This window comes from Rhyacophila brunnea, unplaced genomic scaffold (assembly GCF_057557595.1).
Source record: "Rhyacophila brunnea isolate RB1 unplaced genomic scaffold, BYU_Rbru_1.0 scaffold_10, whole genome shotgun sequence".
Classification (NCBI taxonomy): Eukaryota; Metazoa; Arthropoda; class Insecta; order Trichoptera; family Rhyacophilidae; genus Rhyacophila; species Rhyacophila brunnea.
In genome coordinates, this window is record NW_028232752.1 from 15,589,761 (window position 1) to 15,608,894 (window position 19,134).

Here is a 19,134-nt window from a genome sequence, read left to right on the forward strand (position 1 = left end):
GTATATCAAGTACAAATTTTTTTGATCGTTTAAGCTAGTCAAGTCAAGTTTATATGATTCAACAGAAAATTTAAAAACGTTGTATATAAAAAGTTCTTTTTATCGTGTTATTATTTTTAACCTAGCGTTTCGAAAATTTAAACTATGAATATAGAATAATATTACACATAAGTAAGAAAAAATATTTAAACAAAAAAATACGACGCCTAGCGCGACTTAACCTTGCATCTGATGGATTCGCGCTAATGTGCTTTACCAATTGAGCCACGTGATTACGACGAAATTAAATATGTATTTACATCTTGAATTACTGAACAACTTTGGTACCTACGAATTCCGCTGAGCGTCGTGTTTTTTTCAACGATTTTTTGAGTATATATTTGAGGTGTTTGCAAACGATACCTATTTATAATAATATGTTCAATAAAGACGATTTTATTCTCAAATCTTGTTAACTCGTTAATTAAAAAATCGTAACGCGGTGGTGTCACACATTTTGTTAACATCGTTCGTCGTGGCACATAGATTGATCGGACATGTTTTCATTTATCTGTTCAACGTCAGCTGGGTTCTTATTACTGCTGGTCCGTCAGTCGCCCTTGTGACGTCGTCAAAACGTTATATGTGACCACGAGCTGACCAAAGAACAGTAAGTGACTTACGGCGCTTTATATCTCGTTTTACTTCGTTAAACGATTTGTAGGTACATAATGCATCGACATGATTTTCGCTAGAGATATTGTGAAGACTGAATCAAAAAATTAAATTATTTACTTCAGTGGATCATGAACCAATGTTATAAGTATTTTCATTTTTTCTTTCCTTAAAATATTCTTTATATTGAAAATACATAGATCTGAAAAAACTCATATTGTGTGTTAATATCACAATTATTGTAGCTCTACTATTTTCCGCATAAATGGCAATACTAGTATGTGAATCATGTCCATTTTGACAGTTCCTTCAGCAGTATAAAGAGGTATTTGCTAATATTAATAAAGCCTGAATATACGTCATGTTTCGTCTATGTATTTTAATTGATCCATCTACTATCAAAATATGGTAAGTATATACAGTGAAAACATACCTGAATTTTACACAAGGAGTTTTAACTTTAAGTGTAAATATCTCACGATCCGTTTTGATGGACTTGATTCATAATTATTGTGAACCACCCATATCCTGATAGGTTCAAATCCCGCGATTGTCATATCATTCCTTTCAGACAGCTTTCGAAGAAATGCTTGTAACTTCAATGTCGGATTATTATATTATTTAATATTTCCCGCCTTTTTTGAAACACGTGGTCCTCGCGAACGAGGAATCTCCGCCGAACAGTTTAACAAACTCTGAGATTGAGACCAGCGCTTAAACATATCAATTAGTTATTCTGGTTTGTACCTATTTACCCGAAACGATTGGGCATCTCTAATCATCTGGCAAACTCAAACACCGCGCGTGGGGAGCCGTATTGCTTCGCGTTAATACGGTTAATCTCCGAAAAGCCGTAAATCTCTTCGGCTACTTATCTCTTCCTTCCATACCACATGTCTCTATATTTAATAATATCTTGTAAGCAACAAATCGTTAACAATATCTTTTTTTACGTAAATTTATCCATATCACCAAAGATTTTCTTCGTAAAACGATATGACTTTTATTTTCAGATTTGCCAATAGATTCCCAGCAGTGGCTTGCGGTCTATAGATGCTGTGAAATTGCCTAGAGGGGTTCCCAATTGTTTTTTAATAAAGAGCACATTTATTATTTTTTGTTCAATGAAACTTACATTAGACTAGAGATACATCTAGACGCCACCCATTCCATTGCTAAATGAAGCCGTGCGTTTGGTTTGTGGGCGAGCGAACGCATTCGTATACAAATGTTCGAGACCATAGACCAATGATACTCAACCTTTTTTTTCTTCGGGCCAAATACATATATTTGTAAAGTAACGCGGGCCGCATCACTACTGGTGTGACGACAAAAATCATGAAACCCTCCCTTTTTTACAAACAAATTTGAGATTTAAAAAATTATGCGTGTTTTTTTAATTAATCGTGTGCAATAGCAACACTCTTATACCAGATCTGATGTGGACCATAATGACAATCCTCTTCGGGTGTCACTATCTGTGCGTCAAAGTAGAAACGAATATCAAGATATACGAAATTCCTAATAATAAATGTGTTTCGGGCACGTAAAAGCTTAAAGGGCCGCATGCGGCCCGCGGGCCACAGGTTGAGTATCGCTGCCATAGACCATTTCGCTAGTGCTCGCCCAAAGTGCTCGCACTAGACGCTCAGAATTAAAATATATTTTTCTATTTTTTTTACGTTATATAGTATTTTTAAGCGGTCAAAATGCAACCATTAGGTACAAATATCCATAATTTAAGTTATTTTAAAGAAGCACTAGGTCACTGATATTAAAATATATAACATGTATCAACTTACCTATGAAACGTAATACCATCTTCTTGCTTATCAGTACGGCTACCACATTTTAATACAGTACACAGAACCATCTTTTCTACTTAATTAACTAAAAATATTTACCACTGACTTTATGTTTAACATAAAAATATCAATTTTAGCAACACGCGATCACAGGTTATAGACGCTTAGTTAAGTAAAAAATTAAGATTTGGCGGCTACGCCGACAACAAAGTCTTCTACACATCTGTAAACCTTTTATCTTACTCCAGCGCGTGTCGCAGAGATTATAAGGGTGCCGAATACTTTCTCACTCGCACTTATGCATCGTTTTTGTTCAGGCTTTACTTAGACAGAGAATACATACGTTAAGTATACTTAACTTATATATTTCATAAGTAAAATAAAACAGAATGAATGTGATCTTTGGCATTGGATTTCTTGAGTCAATTTTGAGTAGTTGGGAATGTATGTGGGTATTCCTATTCTTAAATAGTAATTTTCATAATATATTATTATCCTCATCGTTGAAAATAATACACACATGAGTCCGTGAGCGCACACAAAAGAGCATGATGGCTTATTTGCACCCGCGGACACAGGGTTTGGTATCCCTGCTGTAGATGTTCCGCATCCCTAGAAATAATCAATATAGTACCTACTACAAAGGCGTGCACACAGAAAAAGGTATGGTGGATCCATTTCGAAAAAAATATCCATAATATTTTTTTGATGCGGCGGAAGTGGACGGGGTTAACAAAGCCTAAGTAGTAGATGTTCCCCATACCTAGACACTCCGCAATTTCAGTCTAGCTATGAACACCTGGCCTGAAGGCATAACTACGGGTGCTTACCTAAGTGTGCGTAAGTGTGCCGCATAAGTCCTAGTTGAGTACCTTTTGTTATAGTTGGATGCTAGGTGTCTGGGTATAGGGCATTTACCTGGAAAATTTCAAGGATCACGTCGTAAATGCGGAGGTTAGTTATACCTGATAGATTTTGTTAAAGCGACCCTTCCAAGCGGCTTAAAAAATCACTAATAAATTAGTATGGATATTTTTTTGAATGAGACCAGCAGTTCTACTGTCAGATATCTGAATTGCATAACCTGCTTCATCAGTTTATCTTCATCAAAAAATATGTTGACAAAAGCCTATTTCAATATTTAGTCAGATCCTTTTTGATATTTCAATTTATTTATTTTTTAACATATTGTGGACATTACAAATTATAAGTTTAAGACGTTCACAACATGACATTTAGAAACAAAGATATATAAAACAGTATTACATAAAAAAAGAGATAGATCAGTAAATAAATTAGATAGGTACAAGGAAGTACACCGGATGAGTTAAGCAGACCCTATTTTTAGAATTTATAATACAACGTCCACCAAAACTCATTCTCACGTAGGTGGAATATATTCACTCCCGAAGCAATTTCGTTGAACATAGTTATCGCCCTCCCAATTGGCATTACCAGTGGCAGGTTGATTCTGCACCTTGGGAGAATAAATTTCAATTTTCAATTTATTCAATTTATTTATTTTTTTAACATATTGTGGACATTACAAATTATAAGTTTAAGACGTTCACAACATGACATTTAGAAACAGAGATATATAAATATAACAGTATAGTAATATAAAACAGTATTACATAAAAAAAGGAAATATATCAGTAGATAAATTATATAGGTACAAGGAAGTACACCGGATGAGTTAAGCAGACCCTATTTTAAGAATTTATAAAACAATAACCACCTAAAGTCATTCTCACGTAGGTGGAATATATCAACACCCGAAGCAATTTCGTTGAACATAGTTATCGCTCTCCCAATTGGCATTACCAGTGGCAGGTTGGTTCTGCACCTTGGGAGAATAAACAACTGATGGTCTCTATTTCTAAAATAGTTATCAGGGACACACAGGTCAACACTGCCCAGAATGGCAAAGTTCTCATTTATACCGCGTATAAGTCGAAAAAATACGTAGCTAAATAAAGATTTCTTCTAAATTGCAGACTGCACTATGTAAGCATGCGAATAGAAAGTCAGTTGGATAAAGCTACGGATAGTATCCATACAACCTCAAGTAAGGGAGTCTAAAGAATTTCTTCTGTATCCTCTCCACCATAAGGCCATACTTAAACTGATGCGGTGCCCAAACAATAGACCCACTCTCAAGTCTGATTCGAACTATAGAATTAAATAAAAGTTGTAATACCGTAACATCTGAAACAGTAGCGCACCCAGGGGGGGGGGGCAGGGGGCCTTGGCCCCCCCCAAAATATGAAAATCATCAGAATGATTTTACACATTGAAATCGAAAGCCAATAAACTATACCTTGGGCTTAGACAAACAACATGGCAAAAAATGATTTGTAATTCTCCAGAACCCTTTTTAGTAAAATTTCTTAGATTTTAATTTCTAACACAAAAATTTCGAAACACTGATGTCAGGTTTTTTTAGAAACCCGTTCCCTAATGAAATTCTCGGTGTCCACCCGAATTCTGGAGTGGTATAGGTGATGGCTGGGGAGGGTTGACAGGGCTCTAGCCTGGGGGCCCGGGCTGTGGGGGGCCGGCGTGTCGGGTTGACCAGATAAGTGAGATAAACACACATCATCACAACATTTTAAATTATATAATTGTCCAATATATTTTCAGATTATTATGTGTCGATACTCGACAGCTCCATTATTAAAGTAGATGTATTGAAAATCGCCAATAATTCATTGTATAAGTACCCTCAATTTGAAGTAAAACACAATTTAAAAAACGTTAATGTAGTGTTTTACACTGTCTTTAATCTAAGCGGTGGATAGGGGGCCCGTCAAATATCCTAGCCCAGTGGTCGGCAAACTCATTAGTCAATAGAGCCAAATATCAACAGTACAACGATTGAGATTTCTTTTGAGAGCCAAATTTCTTAAACTGAAATTATATGCGTAGGTAGTAAGTAGGTACACTGCTAATTTACTTAATAAACTTTAGTTAAAGTTTTAAGTCATAATTAAATTATAGGTAGGTACACTGAATAAAACTGAATATCATACGTAATAATGATCTTATTTATTAATACAAATTAAATTGTAAGTCAGGTATCCATAAAATTGAATCATGACAATGACTGACAAACTCAATGTAAATAATGGCCTTGCATCTCCTTGTAAAGTTTGGGTAAGTCAGGTTCGTATGTTGTTGATTTAATTTTAAGCACGATTCCAGGTTCTCATCAATAAATCGATTTCTCAATTTACTCTTGATTTCCTCTCTTGGAAATCTTTTTACTAATCACAAAACTTGCAATATTAACATTGTTGAAAGATGTTATTCAGTACCTAATTAAATACAGAACTTTATTTTTCTTGACTCTTCTCCTCAGCTGCTTTCTTCCTTGCATAATCGACAGAATATTTAGCGCAAAATTACGAGTTTTTAGTTGTAGTATCTCTCTAAATTTGAATGCGCTAATTTTTCCCGACACATAAATAAAGGTTGGTAAGCCATTTAAGTTTTGAATAAACGCAAAATCTCGGTCTATTCAACATTACATTTACGGTTATCCTCTTCCATTTTCTTTGCTTCTTCTTTGTAGCCATATCAAATATGGCAGAGAGCATCTGCGGCAGAGCCGCGCTCAAGGGGCCAAAGAGCCGCAGTTTGCCGACCACTCCCTAGCCTGAGGGCCCGTTTCAGGATGTGGGTGCCATGGTGTAGGTACACCGAGTGCAATAGACAAAAGACCGATAAACGAGATATTAGGCTGTGTTGTATTGAGTAGGTTGTGTATAATTTAAAAGCAATAATACTTTTTTGTCCATTTTCAATTAATATGTTGAAACCTCAATATTAAAAAACCAAAAATCTGCGATAAACATTCGGCGAAAAGAACGACTACACCCACTACGGTGGTGGTGTAAATCAAAAGAACATTTTTTTCGGTGGAATTCGGCATAAATATTGTAGCTCTCTAGACCAGTGTTCCCCAAACTTTCGACATATGTGTACCCCTTCTATAATTTTCGTAACACTGAGTACTCCTCGTCAAAGAAAAATGCATATAAGTACTTTAATAACAATCAAAATATATTCCTTTTGTAGTACATAAACAAAATAATAATAAACGAAAAATAAAATTCATTCATAATAAAATATAAATCAAAGTTATATTATAAAAAAATAACATTCATTATAAACCATGAGAAGGATGAAATTATTTATGTTGAAACGACAGATCATCATAATTTGGTTCCCTGGTTATTAATTTTAATCTGAGATGCGGTTCCACACCCAAAGGCTGTTCCTTTTTTTGACTTAATGTCTACAAATGCTGAAAAAGCAACTTCACATAGATATGAAGTTTAAAAAGGCAATGTATTTCAGGAATTTCTCTGTTAAAACTGGATACACATGTTGCATTTGCAACCTAAATGATGTTTAAGTACACTCCTTATATTTATTTTGCAAGAATCCGTCTGAAGCTAGTAATTCCAACAATTGCTCTTCTTCCGCATGCGATAAACCTAGCATGGATGTTGTATTAATGCTTGTTGCACCAGGCGTAGCCATAACCCGGTGCAGCACGTACCCCCACCAAACTCTTCCCGTACCCCAGGGGGTATGCGTACCACACTTTGGGAAACACTGCTCTAGACCAAGCGGGTAGCACAGCCGATATTATTTAAGCAATGTTTCAGCATACTAGGTACACATGTCCAGCATGGTCGCTGTTCACTTCCAATCCGCCAGTCGCTGATGACACGCTCAACGGTTACCGCCACTATGCCTCCAATTTAATAAAAACTAGGAGAAACTGTACAAATATATCGCCGTGTATTGTGAAATTATTTAAAAATAATTATATGAAGAAGAAAAGGAGCCTATGGGACTAATTTCCATTCTCCTCCTTCGCCTCATCCTAGAGCTGGAGTGCAAAGTTATGAAGCATATACTCTATCAGGGAACTCTGAGTGTGGACATTTGCGACTAAAGTAGAAAGCCGATACATTCACAACGACTGGTCCTACTTTTTCCGCCCCTCTCGTTGTCAGTGGCGCACCCAGGGGGGGCCAAGGGGCCCTGACACCCCCCAAAATTATCAGAATGATTTTAGACACCCAATCCCTAATGGAACTGTGAAAAAATTCTCGGTGTCCATCCGAATTCCGGAGTGGTGTAGGTAATGGCTGACAGGGCTCTAGCCTGGGGGCCCGGCGTGTCGGGTTGACCAGATAAGTGAGATAAACACACATCATGCATTAGCTTTAATAATAAAAAAGTCGCCTGCGGCGCTATTATACTTCATAACCATGAACATGTTCAATTATGTAATTGTGCAATATATTTTTTGATTATTATGTGTCGATACTCGATTGCTCCATTATTAAAGTAAATGTATTAAAAATCGCCAATATTTCACTGTATGAGTACCCTTAATTTGAACTAAAACACAATTTGAAAAACGTTAATGTAGTGTTTCACACTGCCTTTAATGTTCGCGGTAGGTAGGGGGCCCGCCAAATATCCTATCCTGAGGGCCCGTTTCAGGATGTGGGGACCATGGTATAGGTACACCGAGTGCAATAGACAAAAGGGCGATAAACGAGAAATTAGGGTGTGAAGAAGAAAAAGATCCTATGGGACTAATTTACATTATCCTCCTTGGGCCCCCCCCAATATTAAATCCTGGGTGCGCCACTGATCTGAAAAGACCCGGGAAGTACGCATATGAAACTAAAGTAAAGTTTTAAAAAAATACTGAAGTACGTAATTAAATTCTACCTGTAAATCATTTCAAATTACACACCGATATACATTGTCCAATGTAATGTTTGGCGTCATATTATTATAAACATCAAACCTGGTGAAACTTAGTACGTATTTACTATAGTGTTTAGGAAGCCGTGTTAATTGGTTGGAGTGTATTCACCTGATTCGGTCCGCAGCCCCTTGTGCCAAAGCCAATGTTCGAAGACAGTCTGTTTCCTCTCCACCCTACAATGCACACCGACACATTATACTTGAGTCAGGGATGTTTAATTGAGGTAGGTATAATTATTTTACTTTTAAATCATTATAATTTATTAAGTCATATTTTTATAAACCAGCTGCAGTCGATATATGGATATTTTTTATCATTTCCTAATTTACTTTATGTTCGACACATTTAATCAGGAATGTATAAAGATAAATATTTAATTGTATAACTTATTAAATTGGCCATGGCCCCACATCCTTAAGTGGCTTGGCGAATCGCTGTCTATCGCTAAGGCCCGTTTCAGACGGGACACCGGTGTCGCGCTTGATATAATATAGGAGGCCTTTATATTCGAATAAAATGGCCTTTATATTATGTTTATGAACGGCTCCAGAGCTAATGAGTCAACGCGTGTCCGATACACTTTTCCGTCGGCCGCTACATTCTCAAGCCGCCGATACACTTGTTTTTATAACCGCAGCCAGTTTTATGTTCTAATTTATAACGCGAATTTATGCATTGACTCATTAGTTCTGGGGAATTCATGAACATAATACAGAGGCCCCTTTATTCGAATACAAAGGCCTCCTATATTATATCGAGCGCGACACCGGTGTCCCATCTGAAACGGGCCTATGGGTAAAGGCACTGTGACGCTCTATCTACAGTAACGTTTACCAAACGGTGTGCGCGGTAAAATTAAAGTGTATATTTAGGATTTTTTGTAATTTTAATGACGTATCCACTTTAAATAAGAAGTTGTTGAGTATTGACACACAATTCTTGAAAATTGCATCTCACAACTACATATTTTAAAATATTAACATCAATGAACCAAAATCGCAACGCAGGCGACTTTTTTTACTATTAGAGCAAATTTGTGATGTGTGTTTATCTCACTTATCTGGTCGACTCGCCACGCTGGACCCCTCCTGACCCCGGGCACAACATTAAAGCAGATTATTGACATCATTTTACAATAAAAATTAATAGTATGTATTAAATAAAATAAAATATCTATATTCCATAAATATTATATTAGGTAATTTAATTGATGACAACCCTAGCCTGACTTATTAAGGTGCATGAACTGTGACGCGTCACGCATGCACTCTCCCTCTCGCTGCAGTATATTCAATTCCCTCACTCCCTCACACACACAATAATGCAATTTGCAAGGATGCAGTCTTACATAATACATTTGTCTTTGCCTACAAGCCAAACGGGAAAATTTATAAGGCTCAATGAATGAAATATACTTATAATATATGGAAAATTGTATGCCTTCAAAAATTTATTTAATTAATATATTATATGGTAAATTATTCAGGTATTTTTTTGATAAGACTAACCTGAAATCGAAGGAGCGATAAAAACTACCACGAAAGTCAATAAAAGTCGAATTAATAATGTTAATGATATCCTTGGAAAATATTGTAAGACTCGCTAGCTATAAGGTTTTAAGTGAAATAAGTTACAATGTATATAGGTAAGGTAAGATAATATTATGCTATAAAACAATTTTCTGTATGACAATATTAAATTTATAAGTGCCTAATGAACTAATATAATTAGTAAAATAATAGGTTTATCAAGTCTAGTGTTGCCAGTGCTTTCTAAAATAAGCTGGTTGGCAGAAGAAAATGGAAGATTTCCTGAAAATTAAAAAAAATGTGTTCCAGGAAAATAAGTCATTATTTATATAATACACAATTTTCACAAGAAGAATGAATATATTGTTTCACAATCAAGTGGATAAAAACCAAAACGGTTACTCGCATTTTTTTTAATGCATAACGGTTATTTTCTGTAATGTTTAAATTGGACCAAACAACTTTAATAAACTATTCCTTTTATTCAACGAATAAGAAAGAAGAATTGAGAATGTAACATTCTTTATACTGAATATAAATACTTTGAAAACATCTCATACACACACTAGAAAAGATCATTTTGTATAAAGAAAATAAACGACGCCCGACGGGACTTGACCTTGTATCCGCTGGATTCGGGCCAGTATGCTTTTCCAATTTAGCTACGGGCATCTTACTGAACTACGATGATTTTGTTACATGTAATGCTTATCGAATTGCGAAACAGCTACTACTATAAAAGCGTCGTAGTTCAGTAAGATACACGTAGCTTAATTGGAAAAGCATACTGGCGCGAATCCAGCAGATATAGATTCAAGTCCCGTCGGGTGTCGTATTTTTTTCTACAAATTGATTTTTTCTAGTGGGTATATGTGTGAGATATTTTCAATTTATGGATATTCAAATAACTTTGTTATTTTTAATTTATACATTGATCGAACTAACTTAAAATGGTCGTATAGGTACCCAAAATCCCTATAAACTGTATAATTGCGTTTATGCATTAAGTACCTCAATGTATAGGAGATGGAGGGTAGCCCTTTTGCTTTTGACCTTCTTTCGACCATGTCCGATCCTAATAGGATCATATGGGCCTCCACAGAGTAGTGGTTTGTATTGACAGATTTTGTTTTTTACGAGAAATGGATGTCAGCCGCTTGCTCAACCTATTAGATCCATACCCTGACACTCACAAATTGAAAAACAATATGTGTACTTTCCAGACCCCGGATTCCAACCTGGGACCCACTGCGTTATAGTCCAACGCTTAAACCGCGCGGCCACCGTGCCATCGGCGTGCCACCGGCCACCTACTCAAGTAATAAAAAAATCATACAATTATATAGGTATGAAATTAAGGCAGCGCTTAAAAATAGCTCGGCCACGCGCTACGGATGCCGACATCCTAGAAGACCGCTAAATACTATCTATAATATAGTTTATACAGTGGAGCTACGGGATGATGGTATGACCTGGAACGACACAAGAAGATTTGCGCGCGACTGGGATCCTTGGAGACACCGTGTGGTACATCGCCTAAAAAAGAAGAAATATCGTATATTACATTTTTTATTGTATTGTTTAATATAAGGCACAAAACACCAGATTTTCAACTGGTTTAATAATAATATTCTAGCTTTTTAATGGAAATTTTAAGTTTTGATCTGTGTCGAAAAACGTTAGATTTAACGTTATATGCCATATGCATATTTTGTAAAAATTATAGATCTGGCAAAAAACGCTAAGTTGGCAACGCTGATGAGTCTCTAATTACTAGCTCTACCTACCGGAATATGCTCTGTATAACTAATTCGATAATATAATAAAAGCCATGTGAACCAACAGAATTTTCCACAAAATTATAAAACTTTGATTATATTAAATCGTCTCACATTAAGAACATCTTCTGTATTATTCTCTCATAAACAACAAAGATGTGTAAAAAATTACCATTAATTTGCAAAGAATATTGTTTTACATATCAGAACAAAGTGCTCATCAAGCGAATAAAAACAATCATTATAAGTAATATTTTTTTTTGATATCGCATGCCGCGAGGACGGCCAAAAAACAACGGGCTGTCAAAAATGGCCAATTACCTACTACCTACTATCACCGTTTTTTGACTCGGTGAAGGAACAATGCACATGCGGACAATTTAACAACCTCTCTCATTACCTGTCCTATCAGATCAAATAACGAAACTAAATGATTCTAAACTAAATAGTGCTTCCCAAACATTTAGTCACCGTATTTTTTTTAAACGTACCTAGTTAAAAGAAAGTTACAACCAGGGAACTCAGAAATAATTATCTGTTCTGTGGTTACAACCCTGGATCAAGTGCGTTCAATCTAATACTGGGGGGAGGATTTTTTTTAGATGTGAACTAAAGTCTGTTCATAGAATTATCTCTAAATAACCATACATGCATTAATTAGAATAACATACAATTTACAAAATTAAATACCTAATAACTGAAACAAATCAATAATAATTACAAGATAAAAAGAACTTTTTATATACTTACAACGTTTTTAAATTTTCTGTTGAATCATATAAACTTGACTTGACTAGCTTGAACAATCATAGAATACTGAAATGTCATATTGACATTTCATTTTTATTTCCATAGTAACGCACGTATATATTAATAATTTAGTTGCTAGGATCACCCCACTTAGCAACCAATAATGGTGTCGAAATATCTTTTCTTACAAAACAGAAATAACTGAAAATGAATTCAATTCTACTTAAAGATGAATAAAAGTATTAAAAAATGCATTGGCATCGTGTTCTGATATATTCTAAAAGTTTCAAATGTCTAGCTGGTCGGGAAGTTAGTTAAAAATCGATTGCAAGATTTGTACCGGACAAAGAACCACCGGACAAATAAGAATACGAGCTAAGAAAAACGTTGTAAAAATAAGGCAAAATTTACAAAAATGGTGCTGTTTCATTTTTAATCAAACAGTTTTGATATGAGATTGATTTTTTTGTGTTTTAATACAATTAACTAAACATAATTACACTTAACCTCATATTTAATACAAAAACAATACATTTCAGTAACACGCGCTCGCAGTTTTTAAATTAACGTAGTCATTCAAATCAATAAAAGACGTTTACAAAAAATATTTAATTCAGCCGTAGAAATTCTATCTTCCTCTAATGCATATTGCGGAGATTTAAGCGTGTCGAACGTTTTCTGACTCGCACTTGTGGCTCGTTTTTGTTCAGGCCTTGATATATACAAAAAAGTTAAATAATATGTAATGCAGTTTAGATCTTCTACGCATGATGATCACTAGACATTCCTACAAATAGCAGAAAGTCACAGGTTCAATGCGTGGACGGTTTGTACATGAGAATATCGTGATAATAATTGCACTAGTGTCACACGCCCGACAGCCTGGTAGAGTAACGATCTACGTAAAGTGGGGAGGGATATAGCTGACCACGCTACATTTACGCCATAAATACCGCGCCGTCATTGACAGACCAATAACATAGAAATGCGAAAGCCAGTCATCATAGATAGACTAAGTGAATGCAGTGTTGGTCTATGAATGACGGTCAGGCCATGAAACGCAAGAAATACAAAGACTCAGGAATGTCTTCAAATATTAGATATTATAGAATGCGCGCGAATGAATTCTTTTCTGTGACAAACTTTAATGCATATTATGTTATGGTATAGACCCAGTTTTGAAAATAAAATATTTTTTAACACGTTATGATGTAATTTATCACACATTTCTCCACACTCGAAAAATTAACCTTTTTATAGCCACACCTATAACGTAATAACTTCTGTTATTTTTACGTTGCCTAGAAGAGACAATGGAAATAATTAGTATACTGAATCAACTTAACATTGAACCTGTGCAGATGACGATTTCTTCTAGTGCGCACGAATTACATAGGGTAAATTTAATTATTGTTACCATTATTATTTCTGTCTCCTCCTTATACCCTATTGTATCATTTTCTCTCTGGTGTGGATTAACAGGTAACCGATCTGGAGTGTGAAAGAATATAGGATAAACTTGAACGCGTGTCAAGAATACGTCATTCTAAGCTTGTTGCTTAGTTCTGACTAGGGATTCCAATCCCGGGATCCCGAATCCTGGGATCCCGGGATCCCGAGCTATTTTCGATACCTATGAATCCCGGGATTGATAAACATAATCCCGGGATTTCGGGATTGATTATTTTTATCAATTTGTATGGAAAATAAAATAAAAGCGAAAATATAACAGAAAAAATACTTTTAATAAAAAATAACTACATTCGAAATAAACTGAGTTTGAATGAAGTTTGATTTACACCCATGTGTAGGTAGCCGATTCATTTTATTTTTTCACATAAATTATTAAAAATGAGAAAGATTGGAAAAAACAATGCTTCGCACTTTTAACAAAGTAATTCCACCATGATAGCATACGTTTTACGGCAATTTCATATTTGCTGTCTAATTAGATTTATGAAGCGGAAAGGCCATAAGTACGCCATGATTATTTGCTTTACTATTTAAAATCTCGCTAATCCACTCATTATGTCTTTACTATCAGAAACAGCAATCTCATATTAAATTCACATTATTATTTATATTACAATACTATTTACTCCATTAAACTTGTGTATTTCCAAGATTGAACGTATACAATATTAACAATAAATGTCTTAAATAGAATGAATTATACTAGATTTATTTTTGATCGATTTTATCAATGTTATTTGTAAATATAAAATTTTTATATAAACAATGGAAAAAAATGCCAATCCCGGGACCAGTCCCGGGATCCCGGGATTGTCAATTTGTAATCCCGAAATCCCGGGATCAGAATTTTGGCTCGGGATTGGATTCCCTAGTTCTGACAACTGCTCTCGGTTTATGCACTGATGCTTATTTGGTATAGGTATTTAATATATTGGTGTATTTAAAGGTTGCAACACACCCTATTGCACGTCTATAATGTGTGTGTCATTTTCGTTGGACCTTCACACATTCAAAACCCTACTTCTAAATGTGTGTTTTGCAGTTTAGCCTATCGGAATTATACTATTATTAATCACTCTGTTCGGTGATCAAAACTATCGAACTTCACGCTTCTATGTTTATAGTAAAGTTATATCATGTGAATGCCAATTACAACAATAACAATATACCTAATATGTAGATGATGATAATATTTATAAATATTCATCATGATGACATGGTCAGTAGAAGGTTAATAATGTTCAGGAATTAAATCGCGAATATTAGGTAGGTATATTAAAATTCGAAAAGGTTTATTGCCCGAATTTCACTACCTGAAAGTGACTCACAAAGAGCAAACATCGATTAATAAAATCCCAGTCAATAGGAATAATAATAATTTGCTTCAAATAAGAAACGTGATTCAAGAATGAGATAGATGCCGGAAAACAGTCGGCTTCGTGTTGTTATTCCGGTAGTCTTTCTTTAGTTCTTTGAAGATATTTTTCAATAACTTGCCAGCATACGAAGCCTGTCCTACCATCGACGGAGATATAAATGTTAACCAGCTAACATAGACGAAGCAACAACTATTATTCTAAACAGAAATACTACGTAAAAGTTTGCCGTGGGAATTTAAACCAAAGTCGAAAACAAACTATTGTATTTTATCGTCCTACACATAGCCGATCAGTGACAATAGTATACTGAAATTTACAGTTTTTCAATCGTTCTATGCTCCGGACTTACTCATGCTCTCATCTCAATGCTACTTCACTTTATTTGTTGTGTTAATTGGCAATTCTTGATTGAAAAGACATTGTATTAATTAAAATAAAGCACAGTACTTACATTATTGTATCACATACTAATTTCAGGTCATTAAAACACACTCAGCAACATATTCACAACTGTTACATATTTAATTTTGAAAACATTCAATTTCGAAACCGCTTTAGAAAGTATTGTAAGAGCCATTAGTTAAAAAAATGGTCGCAATTATATAGGATACCTATAGCATTGTGGTCAATGTGCGTGGGTACGAAACCCGAAAGATGCAGGTTCGATTCCCGCAGGGTGTCGTATTTTTTTCAAAAAAGATGTTTTCTATTGGTCATATATTTTCTCAGATTTTTTTTCAAAATTATATAAGTAAAATGTTCAATAAAAAGAATGCTACATTCTTAAATCTTTTGAATTATTCGTTGAATAAAAAAATAGTTAATTAAGTCACATATTTATTGAAGACACAAGGATTGTGCAAAAATTTTTTGTTCAAAATTTGAATTCAATTTACATAACTTCCCAAAATACATTAATTAGGTATAACTAAGTAGTAGGTAGTTTTATCAGACAATTTAAAATGGGGTTCAAAAATAATTAGACAGAAATGGGAATTATAAGTTCCTAAATCAATCGATCAAAATTAATACATAATATATCTTTTTTGAGCATGTCTGATTTTAATAAGATCACAGGGTGGAGGTTTGTATTAAGAGATTTTTGTTTTTACGAGAAATTAATGCTAGCCACTCCAAACACACATTGAAAAACGATATGTGTATTTGTCAGACCTATGATTCGAACCTGGATCTCAGGGCATACTCGTAAGCTAAATCAATTAATAATATAAACTAATAACGGCAGAAAATGAGCCAACGACTCAAATCAGAGACGCCGAGGTGACGAAGTAAATGAACCTTCACTCTTCCATTAAATAACCAAGAATGAAGTGGAGATACTTGATCTTTTAAAATATCGTTGTATTTCAGAGTTGCCACTATTCCCAGATATAAGAAAATGACAGCAAAGAAGAGTGATAAATATGTTAACCATATTTTGTTTATTTTATAGATTAACTAAGTTAACTGAAATCTATTTCTATAGACTGGAAGTCTTAGGTGCAGCGGTTTACTACTAGATGAAACTAAATGAATAAAAAAAGACAAATGAAAAAAATAGCGAATCAGTCGCATTCCAGGCATTGACCTCTCGATTGTGTCTCACGTCGTGGTCTCAGGTAGGGATGCTCCCATAATAACTTCGTCATGTTTTAATACTCGTTCGTAATATATATCGGTACTGCGTTATTATAATAACCGGAATAAAACTGAGAATTAATGCTATTTATTAGTACTCACTACTCGCAGTAATACTGCTACGTGTAAACAGGCCGAATTAGTAATATGCATTAGTAATCGGCCTGTTAACACGTATCGGTAGTAATGCGAGTAGCGAGTACCAATGATTAAAAGGTACTAACCCCGTATAAATAAGCCCTTATTGAAAATTGAATATTGCATCCGGTACATTTTTCTTTGACTATTATTTGGCATTATGAAATCACCACGCCATTGTAAAAATATATAATTTATTTTATTTACACTTTTATATATTATTAATTTTATTTCTTGGTAGAAAATAAATAACAGCACACGTGTTTTTTTTATTTTAGTAGTACAGGTCTTCTCAATCTTTAATTACAATCCAGTACGGCATTATGTTCTAGTAGCCACCCCCCAATAATATATTATTATGTTTTCTTTTCTTTTTAACACTACAATAGACTATTAGGCCCAATTACGGTAATCGGACAAAACAGAACATGACAAAACAGAACAGCCAGGGGGAAAATGAAACATTAATTTTTGTGGAATCTATTTACGTTAGATTAGGTTAGGTTAGATAAGATTAGGTTAGGTTAGGTCATTATTTCGTTGTACTTAGTCACCCAATCACTTTGAACATATTATATTGACTAAGATGAGATATCCTAAGCTTGCCGGCAAACTCCCGTTTATTTAAGGCTTTCTAGCGATTATGAATGCAGAAATTAGGTATATAATTTGATTTATTATGGCGTATTGAAAATCTTTGCTATTAAAGGCCTATCAACATAATAGAGATAGGACAATTTCAATATTAAATTTATATTTTTCAATTTTATTGAAAGGTCGTAGTTATATTTATCGTTGTTCTGTTTTGTCATGTCTTGTTTTGTCATGTTCTGTTTTGTCATGGAACCGTAATAAATATATCATAGCATTGTCCGAAAAGTAAACTTTGGAATAATGTACATTGTTCCAAATACGACGGCTGGTTTTCGGATTTGATAGCAGCTACCAAATTCGTCGTCTAGTAAACTGCCGCCAAAAATACCACAAAGTTAGGATCAAAGATTACTAATAACATTCCTCTCCATTACCGTTCATTACTAAACACCTAATGAAAGAACTGGTAAATAATATTATACGAAATTTTAGTCGTTTCTGTAGTTCATAATAACACCTGTTTGCTTCCAGGATTTTTTAATGTACTAATTCTTACTAAGTCTTCATTTCTTAACATTTAAAACGTCATAATTTAATTTACTGAAGTATTACTAAGCTGTTCTTTTATGACTGAATAAGTAACGATATCAAAACTCAGTATCGGCACGTACTCATCTCTATCGTCTCACTCATGCAAATTGAGCTTCCGCTAGTCAAAGCTGGAAGAAGAGGAGAGGGAAGAAACAATAGGAAGATTTGCGAAGGTATGGTACAAAGCGTTTACGTCTAATAAAATAATTTAGTTCCTACTTAGGAGAATGTGTACGTTTTGTAATATCGCGACTGCATAATAGGTTAATTATAGCACTGGATTTAAAGGATTAACTTGACGTGTCAATCGTGTTACAATAGCATGGTTAAAAATATTTTTACGCATACAGAAATCTAATTTTCTATACAATTATTTTTATCGTTCATACGCGTTACTCCAAGTAGTGCTTTATGGTATAATACATATATTAATTATTTTATAAGCTTACAATATTAAGTCCATTATTGTGACCATACCGAAATTTGATTCGATATAAATAAAAAGGATTTCAAATTATACGCATTTTTTTATAAAAATATATGCTTTTTTAGTATAATACTTAAATATAAACATAAAACTATGAATCATTTAAAAAATATATCCGTTGCATCAAAGAAAACTTGGTAAACTTAATTTAAAGGATAAATGTTACAGTAAAATAATATTGCAATAATAAGTAGGGTCCTTCGAACACATATTGTACCGCGCAAGTTTGTCTATGATTTAAAAAATATTTTTCTTTAGTTTTCTTAGTTTCTTAGATACTTATTTATTAGTAATTAAAACACTTTAAAATGTAATTAATTATCAACAAATTGCATCAAATCGCAAGCTTCATATTTTTCCGCTAGGTGCCTCTGATAGGCAATAAATATATATCTTGATTTCAATATTTGTTTAATAAAAAAAATAGTTGCAGTAAGATTATGTCTACTGTAACCTACCATTATCGGCTTACCTTTACCTTCCACTACGTTGACGAGAACGTTACTATGTTTTATCTT